The sequence below is a fragment of the Phragmites australis genome, chromosome 4 (assembly GCF_958298935.1).
Source record: "Phragmites australis chromosome 4, lpPhrAust1.1, whole genome shotgun sequence".
Lineage (NCBI taxonomy): Eukaryota > Viridiplantae > Streptophyta > Magnoliopsida > Poales > Poaceae > Phragmites > Phragmites australis.
This window is the reverse complement of record NC_084924.1, coordinates 3378622-3396975: the sequence shown is the minus strand read 5'-3', so window position 1 is coordinate 3396975 and position 18354 is coordinate 3378622.

The window sequence follows — 18354 nt, the reverse complement described above, 5'->3', positions numbered from 1 at the left end:
ACAGTGTTTAAAATCTGTTCATTGTATCATATTCCCAGGCACTAATCTTATTTGCTTTTATTCTAGCTTAAGAATGTTGCTCAAGCTTTCAAGATGGAGGTAGCCTTGTTGACAAAAAAAAAAATAGATCCTTACATCAACGTCTTAGCACTTCGAGTGTAATCAACAACACTACGTGTAAGACGTATATTAACGGAGATAATTATTTTGTTTTTACGGTAACGAGCGACCGATTTATGAGTAAGCCGGCAAATGATAAGTAATCCGATGAGCAACACCTAGAAAGCTCAGGCTGGCACTGCGGTGATAGATCTTCATCATCAAATCATACTAGGAGAGACCCCATCACGGCATGGTCACCTTATGGCTTATTCTTGATCGTTGATATTAAGAACGAGTAGTAGTAGGAGGAGGAAGAAAAAGAGGCAGAACTACAGGAGCTACGTAAAACGATAGATGCAATTGTATTTTTGATCGAATGGTTGATAATTTGAATCGGTCATGACCGTCTTATATTTAAAGGGTGGTAGATCTTACTCGTAAGATATCAAGATCCCTAATTTAAACTGGACAAGACTTACATATACGATTCGGCTATATCACCTGATCTCTAAACTTCCTATAACTAGCATATCTTTGTTGTTCGACCACGTAAACTCCCATATATCTCCCGAGTACCCTTTATTACAGTTTGGTCTTCTTTGATTTGATTATGTTCTTGATCCGAACATATGTCCATATCGCCTAGTCTCTAGTCGGGGGTATTGTTCATGGTTGAAGGTACTGTTCACTGATCACATCTACCATTTACTGGTCATAGGTACTGTTCATTGGTCAGAGGTACTACACACTGATCGAGAGGTACTTGTAACATCCTAAGTTTAACATGCTAATTAGTTGCAAATTTCGCTTCAAATTAAAAAAAAATTGTGATTAATTAGGCTAACTAAAATCAAGGAGGTATGTATATGAATATATATATACACCAGTATGTATACATTCATATATAAATATATTAAGTTGATCTGGTATTTCAAAATGCACGAAAATTATTTCTAAAATAATCTCTACATTAAATTGGTTCATGTGAATTGGTTTATGGTTTTTATAGTTCTTTGCGTGGAGAATTAAAATTCAATGACTCTCAATTTCAAATCTGTTTATAGATTCCATTCTGCTTAATTCTAATTTGAATTCAAATCATTTGATTCAAATCATCTTCAAGATCTCAAGATCCAAATCTAAATCACGATTCAACATGCTAGAAGTATAAGATATGCGAATCAATGCAATGCTTAGCGTTCTAAACGAAAACAGGAAAATAACAGCCATCCGGAGTATCCGGGCTCGGACCCTTCAGGAGAGACGCTCGGTTACTGCTTTTTATTTGACTGGGCCGGAGTATCCGTGTGAATCCGGAGTATCCGGGTTCCGGAGTATCCGGGACATCCTCTGGGACAGGCTCTCGGTTAGTATTATTTTAACTTGACTCGAAACCTTCGGGTTGATCTGGACTATCCGGGATACCCCGGACACTCCGAGTGAGGTTCCGAACGAAACTCTCGACTACACGATCACATAACTACCCGGAGTCTCCGGGTTTGTCCAGATAATCCAAGCGATACAGACGCGGTTTCTTCACGATTTTTTCACTCGGGTGTTTTGACTCATTTGACAAATATGTGCTACAAAAGCGTGTATATGCCCTATCTAAAGGATCCAAAACCAAACTCGCACGCTAAACCCTTACCAATTTTGAACACAATTCATCGGACAAATTCTGCTGAACCCGGAGTATCCGGGTGAGTTCGGAGTATCCAAGTCAGCCTAGAAAATGAAAATGGATATTTGGTTGATTCGAGTTGCGATCCTTTCCAAGTCTAAAGGGAACATATTAGGGATAGTCTAAGGTTACGAGAACTTGCTCATCAACTACCAACACGACTCTAGAGCTCAGATTCAAGCAAAACTCCATTTTTGCTACAACAAGCTCAAGAATACCAAGAACTTCAAGAACTACTCGATTATTTCACGAAAATGAAAATAGGTTGGATAGATGAGTAGCTCATGAGCTAGAGAATGCAATGGTACCACATGCATACCTTAAATCCTCCACTTGAGCTCGGATTTTGGGGAGAAAAGGGAGAGAGTGCTTGAGAGAGGAGTGAGAGGGAGAGAGACCTGCAGTTGTGCTGCACTTGGTAGAATGTGACACGCGCTCTCTCTCCCCACCCCTCTCTTCTCTTTCACGCGCGCCGCCCATACCAGCTGGCACCATGACTTTCTTTCTCAGGCACACACCTGGACGGCGCAGCGCGCCCATGTCGCGGGAAAAATGATGGGCGCCACCCCACCACCTCTACGTTGCACTGCTATTGTTGACCGCAGGGTGCAAGCGATCGCACTACCTCCCTATAGCACTATTCCCCTCTATAAATAGCGCACCCCGACCCCTCTCCTTCCCCCTTTTCCCATTTCACCACCATCATTGCCATTGCACGCCACCGTAGCTCACCTTCGTTGACCAGCCGTCCAAGTGCTACCCAAGAGCTCAAGGAGGACACCGTCATTCCTGTGCCACTGTTTGTTCACCAGAAGCCCGAAGGGAACCCATTCACGCCGGTAGCCGAGGGCCACTTGCCCCTCTCGTCCATCACAGGTTGTTGTCCAGCTTCTCGCCATTTCCGAGCTTAGTGAGCTTCCCGAACCCCTCACGTAACCCCCCTAGCTACCATGTCATCGCCCCCATGCTTCCTTCTCGCGCATAGCCACGTGCCACCGAGCTTTTGCTCTGCTGTCGTGCTTTAGCTCGCCGCCGGTGTGCTTGTGCGTCTTCTTCTGGTCTGGCCATCATGCTGATAGTATAGGGAGCCTTAGGCTCCTTTTCATGCACGGAGATCACGCGTAGCTGAGGAGAGATGCTGCCCAATTCTCCTCCACTACTTAGATCAGCTCCGGCATCCGTCTGGCACCGCTCCAGCCACAGCACGTCACCGATAAGCCCCCAGTCGAGTTTGTCGTGTCATGTAGAAGCCCTGTGTCCCTTCATCGTAGAGAACCTCCGGTGAAAACCCCATTCTAGCGAGCTCGCAGGCATGACTCCACCATGGTTCCTCATCATTGGTCGATCCCCTTCGCGGCTCAGTCGCGTCGCGCGCCATGGCTGTGCCACTGTCCGCGCACCGCTAGGTCTGGCCAAGCAGGCCGTGGCCCAGGGCGAGTAGTGACTAGCCTATCCAACCACCAAAGGTCACGCCCTAGTGTTCCAGCCTAGCTCCGCAGCCCGCTAAGCTAGCCAACCTAAACCCAAGGGGGGCAGCACTATGTAGCCCAACACTATGTAAACCAAGCCTGACTCAGCCCATCTAGGCCCCGACCCGGCCCAATCTGAGCCCATTTCAGCCCAACTAGTACTATTTATGTGGGTCACATTGAGTCACTATTCATATGAGCCTAGGCTACTATTCAGTAGGTCCCAGTAGTGGGCCCCACTTGAGAATATTGCAGTCTCATAATTTCCCGATTTAATTTTAGATTAAATCTTCTAGGAGTCATAACTTCTCCGTTCTGGCTCTGATTCCGGTGATTCTTTCATCAAAATTTATCTAAATTCGATAACTACCTATCCATCACTGTGTGATATCTATTGGGGCTCATTTGACTTTCCATTTGGTGTTATTTGACTCTTCCCTAGTATAGCATGCTATTGATCGTAGTCACCGTTGCAGAACTGCCATTTTTCTACAAGTAATGCACGGAAAACGTTAGGAGCGTGGAAAATCCTGACTACAACCAAGATCTCGAAGAAAACCTCAGAGAAGACAAGTCCTAGCTCCTTGATCATATTGAACATATGTTTTCTACTAATCAACATGATCAATTAAAATTGGACGTATATCGCATGTGCTATGTAATGCGCTTTTACAAACTGCTTGTAGTAGGTAATCCTATTAAACACTTACCATTACATAAATATTATCATCCAAAATATATATCACTCTAGGATTACCTGCTGTTATCTATATTAATAACATGCGATGTCTTAATATCTAGCGTACTTAGGATTGAATACGTCTCCTTGGAGACGTCACTTTTAAAACACCTCTCATCGGAGACAAGATTTATTGTTATGAATGATTACTCATATACCATCAATTCTTGATGGTTGTGAATTCCATAAAGGTTGTGAAATCACTGATGTCCTGTGGGATATGGTGGGTGATGTGTAAAAATAGGTGAAAACTATTTGGCGGGTGCAACTAGAGTAGTACTCTTGATGAGGATGCTCTTGGAGGCTTGAGACACCTCTGTGGTGTTCATTGCTAGAAGATACCTGCCTCATCCACTTAAGGCGAGCCATTGCGTCGTCTGGCCTAGCCACCCCGTGCAACCATACGTCCTGAATAGGCAGGACTTAACTTTTCCTTCATCGAACTAAGTTGGGCATCATACTAGGAGGCTGAGAGCAGCGAGCAGTAAAGTATACATCTGTCCCTCCGTTTGAAGGTTACTAGTACCGTCCTGGGCTTAAAAAGGGGACTGGCCTTCAGTACATAGACCCTAGCGCTTGGGGGTAAATCTCGTAGAAAAGCTCAACATAAATTTTGATTAGAGTGTCTCGGTATGATTCGCTCCTCCGGTTGCAATGGTTGGAGGCTGAGCATATCGCGCTGGTACATTGTACAACCTCTACAGAGTGTAAACCTATTCGAATAGCTATGTCCACGATCATGAACATGCGAAAGTAGCAGTCACGTTGACTAGACTCTGAGTGCGTGTGTCTTGATGAGTGAGTGTGTGAACTAGATATCTGTGTGATAAAGTTGCTGGCTAAATCTGCAAGGACTTGTGTGGTATACCAGATGTGATGAAATGGATTGTAGAGTGATGTGTAGCCCTTCCTAGGACCGAAAACCCTTTAGATGTAGCTTATTACCTGGTTTTGAACTGTGTAAACTGTTTTGAAATCAATCTTAGATGATACAGTTGGATACATGCATAAACTTCTTTACGCTTAAAACTAAACCGTAAGGCCTTATCCTTGAATTATCCCTTTATGCATCTATCAATACCTTGAAGTAGTAGAGGACTTATTGAGTACCTTCCGTACTCAATTTTGCTGTTAGTCAAATGAGAAAGTTGATGCCGACTTCGCTGGAGGTGAATGCGTGGATGAAGAATAGTCTTAGAAATCGCGTTCGCACCCTAACTGCTTGTGGCTTTGGGTCTTGGCTTTTCGCTGTGTTTTGTTGGCCTCTCGGCCAGGTTTAACTGTGATACTACAACTGTTATATTGTGCGTATCAGCTACTTAATCTAGGGACTGATACTAGAGGTACAGGAGATCTCGAGATTTGGGTGTTACAGTACTATTCACCAATCGCATGTATTGCACATTGGTTGGAAGTACTGTTCACTGGTTGCAGGTATTGCACACCGATTGTAGGTACTTTTCATTAGTCGACCAATAAACCAATCATCCCTACGATAAATATCAAATCTTGTCATCAACAAACCCTTCTCTTGTATATGCATTCCAAGCGTTGATCGTAATCAAGCATGATGCTACAGGATAAATACATATCATATATTGTGTCGTCAACTGTCTACATTGCACTCTTCCACTAACCACTCTGACCTTATCACACCTCTTTCAACTCCTACTGATCTAGAACTCTAATTAATTCAAGCAAAGAACTTTGAATCACAACAATCGAGATTTCAAATCGCATATTTGATTGTTCATCTAAAAATAATTTAAACTTTCACACAAAAAAAAACTAAACTCCAGAATTCAAACATTTAGCTCCCTTAACTCTAAAGACAAAAAAATCAAAATTTTAATTTCACAGTCAAATTTAAAATTCCAAAATTTGAGGAAAACGGTTCACTCTAGGTATTTTGCCTCCCTAGAACCAAGACCATGGCACTCATCGGACGTACTTAGGTTAGAAAAGGTGAAGAGATGGTGGTGGTTCTAGACGAAGCGGCAGCCATGACATCTAGGATTTTTTTTAATATATAAACACTGTATTTTCATTCACACACAAGAAACTTTACATGGATGAAAATCATCCCAAAGCAGGTTATGCAATGCCTCAAGAACAGGGCATTGAACATCATGGAAAATATGATTACAAGAGTAAACCAAGTCAGCTCTATCAGCCTGAAGCCAAGCCTTCCTAGCTACACTATGAGAAAATGTGTTTATCTCCCTGTTGATTTTGCACACCTAAAAATGAATTCCCTGATTATTCTACATGAAGTTAGCTAAATGTGGTCTAAGGTTCCAATGTCCTGGAGCAGTAATTATGTCCCCTTTTTGAATAGTTGTCACAAGGAGTTGATTTTCTGAGATATATGACACCTAGTTCATACTGAGGGCTTTGATTACCTTGGAATCTAGCCTGATGGCTTGTGCTTCTGCCATGAGAGGGCCCTATATACCAAAAACCTGTGCAAAAATAAAGATGCATGTGGAAATGGAGGTATGTGATACTGCATTGTGAATGAAGATCCCTAGTCTTGCTTTCCGAGGAGCTATTGTTTGTGTGTCTGGAATGATAGCTGCATTAGTGTAGCAATGGGGGCCTCGAAGAAGAGGTCTTGGCATTGTGTGCATATCTAATTCATCATAGTGGTGTCTTCTCCTTTGCAATTGCATTTGTTGTTGAAACTCTTATCCATCTTGTTGTATTTGAACTTGTCATCCATCTGCATTGAGAATTATACCTGAAATTGAAGCTTTTGTTGCATGGTGCACTTGTTGCACAGTCTATTCATTCTTGTTAAACATGAGGTCATTCCTAGCTTTCCATATATATCAAAGAGTAGTGAATATTTTCTGCAAATAGGGAGTATGGGAGCTAGAGTTAAAAATAACCCTGATAGAAGTTTGAATCCCATTCTCCCCTTCTGGCAGCAAATCAGATCTGAGTGCTGGGTTAGCTGTGAACCATACAGCTCTATCAAAATCACATGTAAAGAAAAGGTGGTGATCAGTTTCAAGAAAGCCACATTTTTTACAGTTTGGCTCAATATGATTTGAAAATCTGCTAGCTCTTTCACCTATAGCTATAGCTTGTCTAAGCAATCTCCAAGCAAAAGTTTTAATATGAGGCTGCAGCAATTTATGGTTCCAGATATTACGTAATAAGATGAGAATTTGTTGGGGAAAACTTCTAGTACCTTGGGTAGGAATTGGTTTCAAATTTCAGGGTTGTAGGTACCTGTTGGCCTCTTTTGCTGTACATATTCCAGAAGAAGATGGTTTCCAGCACAATATATCTTGACCTTCATGATCTGAGATCTGGATCTACAAAATAATATGTGCAGCTTGTTCACCAAAGAACTGAAATATTTTGTTTCCATCCCAAATTTTTGTATCAGGGAGCCAAAGATCAGAAATTATGTTTGGTATTTGTTCCCTAGGAGCATTTGTATTGAAAAAGGAATGTATTTGCTTCCATATCGGCACGAAGGCAGGACCAAATATCTATGTTTCCTTGAGAGATTTGATAAATACAATTTTGAGTGAGAGTATCTTTTACTTGATGGTGGAGGACCAAAACACATATTTTGAACCTAAATTGGGTGCTTGCCAGAAAGAAGTGTATGGATGGTATATAATTTTTAGCACAGCTGAGAGGTGAGGATCCTGATTATTAGATATCATCCAAGCTGATCTAATGATGAGACTTCTGTTTACCTACTCCAGATCTCTTTTTCCTAGACCCCCCCCCCCCCCAGTCTTTTGGCTGACAAATGTCATCCCAAGCCCTGAAAGGGATGGGTTTGGTAGTGTCTCCCTCCTAAACTCCAGTCCACCAAAAAGTTCTCACAATTTTAGTAATCTGAACAATAAAAGCTTTGGAGAAAAGGATGGCAGCCATACAATAGATGGGAATGGAAGGAAAAACCGAAATTATGTAAGTGAGTCAAGTAGTATGACTTAGTTTGTTAGCTTTAACTATTGTAAGCTTGTTTTTAAATTTATGATAAATGAACTCATAAGCTTTGTTCCTGTTTTTATGAGAAAGGAGGAGAGGATGCCCCAAATGAACAGTATTATGAATAACCAAAGGAACAGGGGAAATATCTTGTATGTCCGCTTGAGTAGAAGGAGGCACCTTTTTACTGAAGAGAATAGAGGACTTGTTCCAATTTGGAATTTGACCTGAGTATCTACAAAAATGTTGGAGAATATTCCTGATTTTGGTGACTTCTTGCCTGTCTGCAAGTCGTTAGCAAAAAGTAAAGAGTGAATCAATCGGAGCACAGTTTGGCCCTAGAGAGATTCTTTTCAAATTGTTGTCGCGAAGAACCTGCTGAAGACAAATAGAAAGTTCATTCATAGCCAGGATAAAAAGGGGACGGGGGACAACCTTGACGTATCCCTCTCTAGGAACCAAAATGACCATGTGGCTGACCATTGATCATGACAGAGAAAGTTCGAGAATAGATACAAGCATAAATCAAATCAATGAAAAGACTATGAAAACCCTGATGTCGAAGAGCTTGCACAATAAAAGGCCATTCAATTCTATCAAAAGCTTTTGCAAGATCAATATTGAGTAAAAAACCTTTTTGATTTTGGCTATTAAGTCTAAAAGAATGAACAATCTCTTGGGCCAGAATGACATTGCTAATGATATGTCTTCCTTGTATAAAAGCATATTGAGAGTGGTGGATATTTGTTGGGAGGCAATGCTTGACTCTCTCAACCAAAGATTTAATAATGAGCTTGTAAATAACATTGCATAAGCTTATAGTCCTATAATCTTGAGGAACATGCATTGATTGTATTGGGGATAAGAATAATAAGAGTTTCGTTGAGGTCAGGGGAAACTGACCTGTGTAAAGGAGGAGATCACGTGAGTGACATCATGCTATATCCAAGACCAAGCGGCTCTATAAAAAGCCACATTTAGGCCATCTGGTCCTGGTGATGCCGTCAAAGGGCAGTGGACGAGAGTGTACAATTTATAAAATTATCATATTATAAAGAAATTAAGTATAAATAGATATAGTGCTTATCTTTTTAACAAATAAATATAAAGAAATTAAGTATAAATAGATATATGTGCATCTCATACATCCAACCAAATATTCTCATGTATCATTTCATACATTAAACCAAACATGCTACTTGTACCATTTCATCCAGGATCATCCTATCCATCCAGGATAATCCCATCACATTCAACTTCGTACAACCAATCAAACACTATATAAGGGGAGGGAACCGATGACTGGTTCCTTCAAATGGATCATAGCTAATACATGTCCTCGAGGGATTTAGAAATTGTATGAAGTTCCAAACTTGAATTCTAAATCTCATAGAAAAGGGTGTAGCTAAATTTTAGGTGCCTGTAATTAAGGATCCTTTCAGTCCACCAATGTGAACCACACGATGTAGATCCAACGGACTACCCATCATCTTCCTCCTTGAATCATTCTCAGCACAACCCTTTGTCCCGGTCGCTTTGTCTCTCTTGGTATATATGTCGAATATTTGAGTTATAATTTGATGAGATTGGGAATAGAGTTATAGTCGGACCTCTATCTTCAGGCCTATAAATACCGTGCACTATCGTGTAACTGCATCGACAAAAACATATAAATCGGGAGTGCTCGTAATTATTCCTCGATGATGTAGGCAAGATGGTCAGACCCCGTTAAAAAAATTATATCTTGATGTATTGATCTTGTGCTTGGATTGTTGATCCTGGTGTGTTTCCACTGAAACCCTAACAGTCTCAGTAGTGACTCTTGTTCTCTCGACCCGTCCGCATCCCCCGTCTCTAATGGTGTCTCTGTTGTCCCTCCCTCGCTAATAAATATATTTTCAAGCTCCTCACCCTGGCACTGACCCATCGGCTATTCGTCGCCCTGTCCCGCCCACCTCCTATGTCGATTCAGCCTGCCGCTCGCTGATCTCCCTCTAAGCCCGAATATGGAGATTCCTGCCGAAGAAAACCCGTTAGCGAAGAAGATGGCTATTTTCGTGCACCTTGAACTTAGAAAGAACCTATAGAAAAACATAGGAGCAACAAGTCCAAACGATAACAAGATCTATCTAGTGGAGGCATTTATGTGACACGAAACCTAGAAAATCCAATAGAAGGGTCCCACGACATCCAAAGAGCAGTACAAATTGCCAAGTTTGAGAGATATCAAAAATTTGAAGACATGCATATAGAAGCAACTCGATAAAGACACTTGTAGAAGGGAATGAAACATCGCTACCTATGGCCTAATTACAAATTGGAATTAGGATTGAAAACGTTAATTTTAGTTTATCATCTTAGAGCTAGCAATCCTCCGTTTTAAAACAAAACCTTAATCTTGTGTGATTATCAATACTACTCTCTCTGTTCAAGAATGTAAGATTGATTTGTTTAAAAAAAGTCAAATTTAATAAGTTTTAATTAATAATTAGTCAAATTATTATATTTAGTATAATTTGTTCTGTAGATTTACATTTCAAAATACTTTAAATATGTTGTTAATTTTATAGCAATTGATAGCGTATTATACAAATAACTAACCGTCAAAATTTAATTTTAATGTTTTTTTAAAACAAAATAGGTCCTACGTTCTTGAAGGGATGGAGTAATAATTACTACTAGCGCACTGAAGGAATAGTGTTTGGAAGGAAGGTTCTGGGTTGACATTTTTTTTTAAACCGGGTTGACACTCAAGAGATGAAGTGAAGCACATACCCGGCCATGCCTTAGAAGTAATCACCAGTGGCACTGACGTCATCGAACTACAGCACACAGTGACATCCAAGAGCCATACGCCCATGCATCATCACCAGCAGCAGCAGATTCTGAATTCACGGCATGTTTGAGAATAAACAGTCACAAGCGCATCCAGGTCGGTGCACCGTGCCGGGACTGAGCCAGGTACTGTGTGCCGAACTGCAAACGTCCAGCTTAAACCAAGAGAGTGGAACTTCACATGTTAACATATTGGTGCATTTTATACCAATTTGCCTATATTTTGCTTTAGTTTTGCCAAGAAAAATAAATTAAATTGTTTTTTATGTCTGTTTGTAGTTCTACCAAACTGCACATACACTTATACAAATTTACCAAGTGAAATACATCAAGTTGCTTTTTCATTTTGTTTGCAGCTATCCTAATTTTACTTCTCATAATCAACTATCTAGGTGCAAATCTTGTACATTCAATTTGTATAAGAATCATTCATGATTTCTGAGGAAACAATCATGTTTATGTACGAATTTCTCTAGAAATTCAGGCGTTCCAAGCAGGCTCTCACCACACGCCCACATGTATGATAGAAAACCAGGCAACTTTAAGTTTCAATTCCAAGTGGTTTTATATCATACGTGGAGGGGTTAGCAACAAGATCAAAATTTCACTAAAATTTTGATGATTGATGAACTTTTATGAATTTTGAAGGGAAACAAAATATCTAATTTCAAAAAAATCACTGACATGCGGACAGAAAATAACCAGAATTTTACGAAATTCGGTTTTATCGCCGGTAAATGAAAAAAAAAGAAGGGATAAATGCAAAAACCCCCCCAAAAGTCACTTGGATTTTGACTTTCCCCCCCAAAAGTTGTTTTGTTGCAAAAAACCCCCCAAAGGTTTGATTTTGTTGCAAAAACACCCCTAAAAATTCAAAAAAATTTAAAACAAATCACAAAAAATTCTAAAAAAAACTAGAGACAATTATAAGACCTTTTGTGAAATTTGTTTTCAAAAATAATATCCTTTGCATCATATTTCATAGAGAGTAAGTTTGAAAAAAAAGAAAAACGTGCAACTCATTTATTAATTCGAGTTAAATGCATAGTTAATTATTTACTAATCCAAAAATCATGAAACAAAATTTTTTAGTCTTCTTACATGATCCTCTATCTTGTAAAAATACATGAAATCTTGAAATAGTTATTGTAACGTGCAGGATTCAGTAAATGAGTTGCAGATAGATTAATTCATAACTAATCCATAACACCCCCAAAATTAGTGAAACCACTTTTATTAGTTTACTTAAACAATTATTTGTGTAGGAAAAATAATGGTAGACATGACAAAGTTAAAATAACATGAGTTAATAAATGAGCTGCACATTTTTCTTTTTTTTCCAAACTTCCTCTCCATGAAATATGATGCAAAGGATATTATTTTTGAAAACAAATTTCACAGAAGGTCTTAGAATTGTCTCTAGTTTTTTTTAGAATTTTTTAATGATTTTTTTATTTTTTTGAATTTTTAGGGGGTTTTTTGCAACAAAGTCAAACTTTTGGGGGGCTTTTTGCAACAAAACAACTTTTGGGGGGGAAAGTCAAAATCCAAGTGACTTTTGGGGGGGGTTTTGCAGTTTTCCCAAAAAAAAATTGTCCAGCATCATCAGAATATTGCATGTAACTTTCATGTCAGAATAGTGGTTGTGTAGTAATGAAGCGGAAAAAGAGACCGGAGAGCGGAAGGTCAAGGTAGCTGAAGGCGCAGGAGGAAGAGGGTCGTAGCAGGCTAAAGCTAGTGGGTAGCCTCGTAGAAGTGCATCAGAAGGGCATAGCTAAGCCTTGTCTAGTGCTCTAGGCTTGGGCTCGTAGAGGAGACAACAACAGCTGCAAAAGTATCGTAGGCGCATGGGCGCCCCAGAGAACCCGACTGCAGTCTGCAGGGATCCGAGTCCCCGTGTGTATTTAGGGAGCGTTTGGCACGAATCAGATTCTCCTGCAAACGTTTCTATGAAAACAGTTTGACTCGTTATTTATGTTCTTAAAAGAGAGGATGATGGTATAATTAATCATTTTACCCTTTGCTGATATATAGTTTTTTGTTTTTTACAATAACAACAATTGATATAAGTATACATCATGAGCATCATCTCTTATCATTTTTAATTTAATTGGAATTGATCAAATTCATGAAAAGTGAGAGCATGTGAAAAAACTTAAAATTTCACTATATAACTTAGAGCTGGAGATGATTTTAGAAATTAGTCCATTAATTAAGATGAATATTGGTGTTTTTTTCTAATTTTTGGAATCCTTTTGAAGCTCTAAAAATTCATGGAAGATGCAAAAATAGTCAAATTTAATGAATTTTAATTTGAATTCTGTTCAGAGTTTTTAAATGTAATCAGTTAAAATAGGTTGCTTATGGATTATAGAACCAACACAAAAATTAATAGATTTTTTAAGCCTTTTAGAAGGTCTAAACCTATAGGAAAAAGCCATTGAAAACATAGATTTTTAAACAGTCTTAAAACGGAGAACTCCATGTGGAGGCAGTTTCTGGTTTCACAGTCGATTTTTTAGCCGAGTGGTCGTCAAGTCTGAGTAGGTGCAACGATCAGAGGCAAACGAACACTGGACCATGTACTTTAACGTATCGTTCACACTAAAGAGAGCCAAGGTTGGAGTGGTTCTAACCTACCATACCAGCGACATCCTCAGATACATGATTCAATTATATTTTCTACACTTGGGATTAAATGAATATTGGCAATAGGTAACTCACTACTAGTCGTGAACCAGGTGCAAATGGAGTTTTAGTGCTCTGACGCGATAATAGCGGCATATCTCGCCGAAGTGAGAAGACTAGAGCGACGCTTCATCGGCTTTGAGGACAAGCACGTCCCTCGCAAGGACAACTTCCTAGCCGATGAACTGGCCAATCTAGTTTCTTCTCGTGAACCTGTCCCGGTCGGAGTCTTTGAAGAAAGACTCTCATGACCATCCACTGCGGTCTAGGCTAAGGTGAAAGGGATGCTCTGCTCGGAAATGAAGCACCTGAGACAACACATTTGGAGGCAACGCCTCCTTCGATGTCATCGACCTCAGATGGCTATCATATGGTCGCCCTGCTCGATTCGGGTATGACCTAAATGGATTAGATCTTGAACTAACTTCAGAATCGAGCAGTCCCTGATGATGATGCATCAGTAGAAAAGGTCTCACAGTAAGCCTGCAGATACTCCCTGGTAGAGAGACACCTAAACTGCCGAGGGAGCAATGGTTTTTACTGAAATGCATCACTCAGGAAGAGGGAGCATAATGCTCTCTGATATCCATGAAGGGATATATGGTAGCCACGCTTCATACCGTACCCTAGTCAGAAAAGCGTTCCGGTAAGGATTCTATTGGGCTACTGCCCTCCAGGATGCCTGGAGCATGTGAAACGGTACGAGTCGTGTCAGTACCATAGTCGAAATGCAAACCATACCACTCTCTTGGCCTTTCACTATCTGGGGTCTCGATATCTTGGGACCATTCTCTAAAGCACCAGGCGGTTTTGAGGTCCTGTTCGTAGCAATCGACAAATTCACTAAGTGTATCAAGACCGAGACCATCAGGAAGATCACCGCCACAACCACGATTAAGTTCATACGAGGGCTGGTAGTGTGGTTTGGTAGTCTGAACCACATAATCATAGACAACGGAACTCAGTTCGCCAGTAGTGCCTTCTGAGACTACTGCAAAGATATCGGGACCAAAGTTTGCTATGCATCTGTGGCTCACCCCCAAAACAACGGACAAGTCAAAAGGACGAATAGGATGATACTGCAAGGGATCAAACTCGGGTCTTCGACTGGCTTATAAGCTATTCGAGACGCTGGGTGGATGAACTCCCCACAGTACTCTGGTCGTTGCGAACGAGCCCTAGCCAAGTCATAGTCGAAACCTCTTTTTTCCTAGTTTTTAGCGCCGAAGCAATGCTCCCCTCTGAAATCGCTCTTCAGTCGCCCCGAGTCAACAATTACTTGGATAATGACCAGGTGGTATGATGGGAAGATAACATAAACCTAATCGAAGAGTTCCGCGATCGTGTTCTAATTTGAGCCTCCTGTTATCAGCAGAGCCTCAGACGCTACCACGACCAAAAGGTGCGAAAGCGAACACTGGTTGTAGGCGACCTTGTCTTTAGGCAAATCTAGAATAAGGCCAATCAGAATAAACTCTCCTCTAAATGGGAGGGACCCTACAAAGTGGTCACCATCACCCGACCTGGTGCGGTTAAGCTAGCTATGGAGGATGGCCATGAATTACACAACTCCTGGAACATTGCCTTGTTGTGCACATTCTATGTGTAGGGTCGCTCGAAGACGAATTTATCTTTCTATGTTGTAGGACATTCCGAACGAGCGTGGAATGCAGCTTGAAATTTCTTAAACTAAAAAAAAACAGACTCTCTATTTTTCAGGACTTCACAACCAAGTCGCAGGCTCCCGACATATTGATTCTCTGACCACAAGAAGCGAACACACTCGACGGCCACTATGGAACTAAGTGACCAAGATGCAAAATCACCAGGCCACAGGTCCTCGCTAGGGCCAAGCGCTACTCACCTCTGACAGACTTGCTGAGCCGTGTCTTGTTCCATGCACCAAGAACCTGACTAGCGTCCGAGTAGAACAAGAACAGGCATTCAACCCCTACGCTTTTTCATTCATGGAAAGGTTAGGTTATAGACTGACTAGTTGCATCTGATCGAACTAACTATCCTATTACATGACTGCTCTATCCTCCCTAGCTCAAGCAGCTAGCGCAAAGTTGACAAAAAGGGTCCACCGAACTCTCGCCAATATTTGCCCTTGAATGAGTCAAGGAACTTCTTGTAGTCCTCCTTGGAGCGGTAGCTCACCACTCCGGGGATCAAACGATAACCGACATAAGGTCCAGGGAAGGTGGTTGATGCAAAGACCTTGCTGGGGCTATTGACCGGTACTGACACACCCTATAGACCTCCATTCCGCTTCATCTCTAACTCTTCCTCTTCATCGATCTCCTTCTCCAGAAGGTCCCAATCGACCCCTCCTCGTCATCGGAGATATCGATGACCTCGGCCGAGGGACCCTCTCGGGTGGGAGATCGAGATGGACCGGAAGGAGGCGGTCTTCTTTGGAAGCGTGTGAGCTTGATGGTCGCCGGCAAGAACCTCGCAAGCATACTCGAGGCAACCGTCGCCTCCGGAAGCACCACGGCGAGTGGATCCAAAGCCGGGGCCGATTACGCCCCAATCGAGTTGTCCAAGATCATTGACCTCTCCGGCGATAAGGGAGGGTAATACGCCTTCCCTCAGGGCCTGCAGACACTACGGAGCAAAACGCAGGACAAGATGGAGGCGAATGGACCCTATGCACTAAAAGCTTGAGGGTGAGAATGAGGGTGAGGGGGTGGTTCGAAAGTACATCAAGCACTCCTCTTTTTTAAACCACAGTGACACCCCAACCAGCGCGGCCTTCAAACCGCTCGAAACAGACTGAGCCACGGCCACAAGAAAGCTCAGGGGCTACTATCGGTGTATTGAGTAAAGGGGTACCCTGATAAACGGGCCTCACGAGAGATATAATAGACATATGCATATATATCCTAAAATTGGTCAATCGCGCGAGCAGGGTATGGTTCTCACGACTAGTACAAGGCATATGTGACACATGACGTAGTGCTATTATCATTTTGGAGGTCTGAACCTGCATAACTCCCTGTGTCCCTGAGTCCATCGTACGCGCATACATCGAATCTTGAAATGCCGTTCACGCACTCGTTGTCTAGTATACCCTGAAATCATTATCAGGGACCAACCCTCGATAAGATATTATTATATCCATATCCTACATAGTGTTTTAATAGATTATTATCTTCTTATACTATATTGTATATTGCAATAATGTATCAGCACATTGATACTTATAAAGTTGTATGTATTATATATATCTATGAAAAACTTCACTTAAAATTTTGCATTTCTATATATAAATGTCTATGTGGAACAATATGATGGATGAGGAAATGTGCTTAGTGGATAGCTATAGCACTAACTCTATACTTAGGGAAACTAAATTTTTTAATCTCTTAAAAAGAGTAAAGGAAATATTATGACAATCGCTGGATGCAATGCTATGATTGTTGACTCTGATCGTACCATAATCACTCTCCCTATGGGTACTCAAATCACAATCGATAATGCACTATTGTACCCTACTTAGTTATAGAGATATCAGTCAAAATAGTTTCCATATCAAAACTCATGATGATGACAAAAAAGAGTATCTCCACATTACCAAAAATATCGGATATGCAAGACAAATACTAGAGAAATTTCCATCTTTATCTTCAATATTATACTACACATACATCAAACTCGTACCACATGTTACGTACAAGGTAATTTTTAAAAATGTTGACACATTCCAAATATGACATGATCACCTTGTTCATCACGGCGTTAGGATGATGAGGAAATTTTTCGGCAATTCAATTGGTCATCGTATGAAAATTGTCAAATTCCAAGAATCCTTGAATTATATGTGCATCACATGTGCTATAGGGAAATTAATTTTAAGATCCTCTTATCTTAAAATCTAAGCTAAACCACTAAAAATATTTGAACGTATTCAAGGCGATATATGTGATACAATCCAACTATTAATTGGACCGTTCAGTTACTTCATGGTTCTAATTGATGCATATACATGATGGTCACATATATGCTCCAACTAAACGTAGCGCTTCTCCAACTAAACATCATTGGACATGAGTCAAGAATATCTTTCTATATCTCCAAGACACTATAGATCTTGGTCTTTTCTTTAAAGAAAACAAGATATAAATATGATTGTTTATACTGACGCTAGCTACTTATCAGATCCACATAATACTATATCACAGATAGGCTTTGTGTTTCTTACACGGTGGAACGGTCATTTCATAGAAATCTTCTAAATAGATTCTAGTGGCTACATTCACTAATAATTCTAAAATAATTGCATTATATGAAGCATCATGTGAATGAGTGTGGCTTCGCAGAATAGTAAACCACATACAATAATTATGTAGTATTGGTTCTATGAAATCACCAACCATTATCTATGAAGATAATTATACATGCATTGCTCAAAATGTAAATATAACCAAACATATTACCCCTAAAATATTATATCCTCATGAATTACAAAATAATAGAAAGATAGAAATCTTGCAAACTAAATCATGTGATAATCTTCTGATTTATTTACTAAGTCCTTATCAACTGCTACATTCCAAAAATATATGCATAGAATTAGTATGCGACGATTTCAAAATTTGTTTTGTTCAGAAGGAGTTGATGTCTAAATAATAACCTAATCATATTATATTGTACTCTTTTTCTTTATAAGTTTTTCCTATACGGTTTATCATATAAGATTTTTAATAAGTTAATATCTATCTTAATCCTCTAATTTTCCCAAGTGGTTTTCAAATATTTTAATACGATCCGTAGATCATAGTTATTGTTCTCTAAGCTCATTAATGAGTTTTTCCTATTTAGATTTCTAATATGAGTTTCAATAAAACCATAACCAATATATGTTTTCTTCTTATATT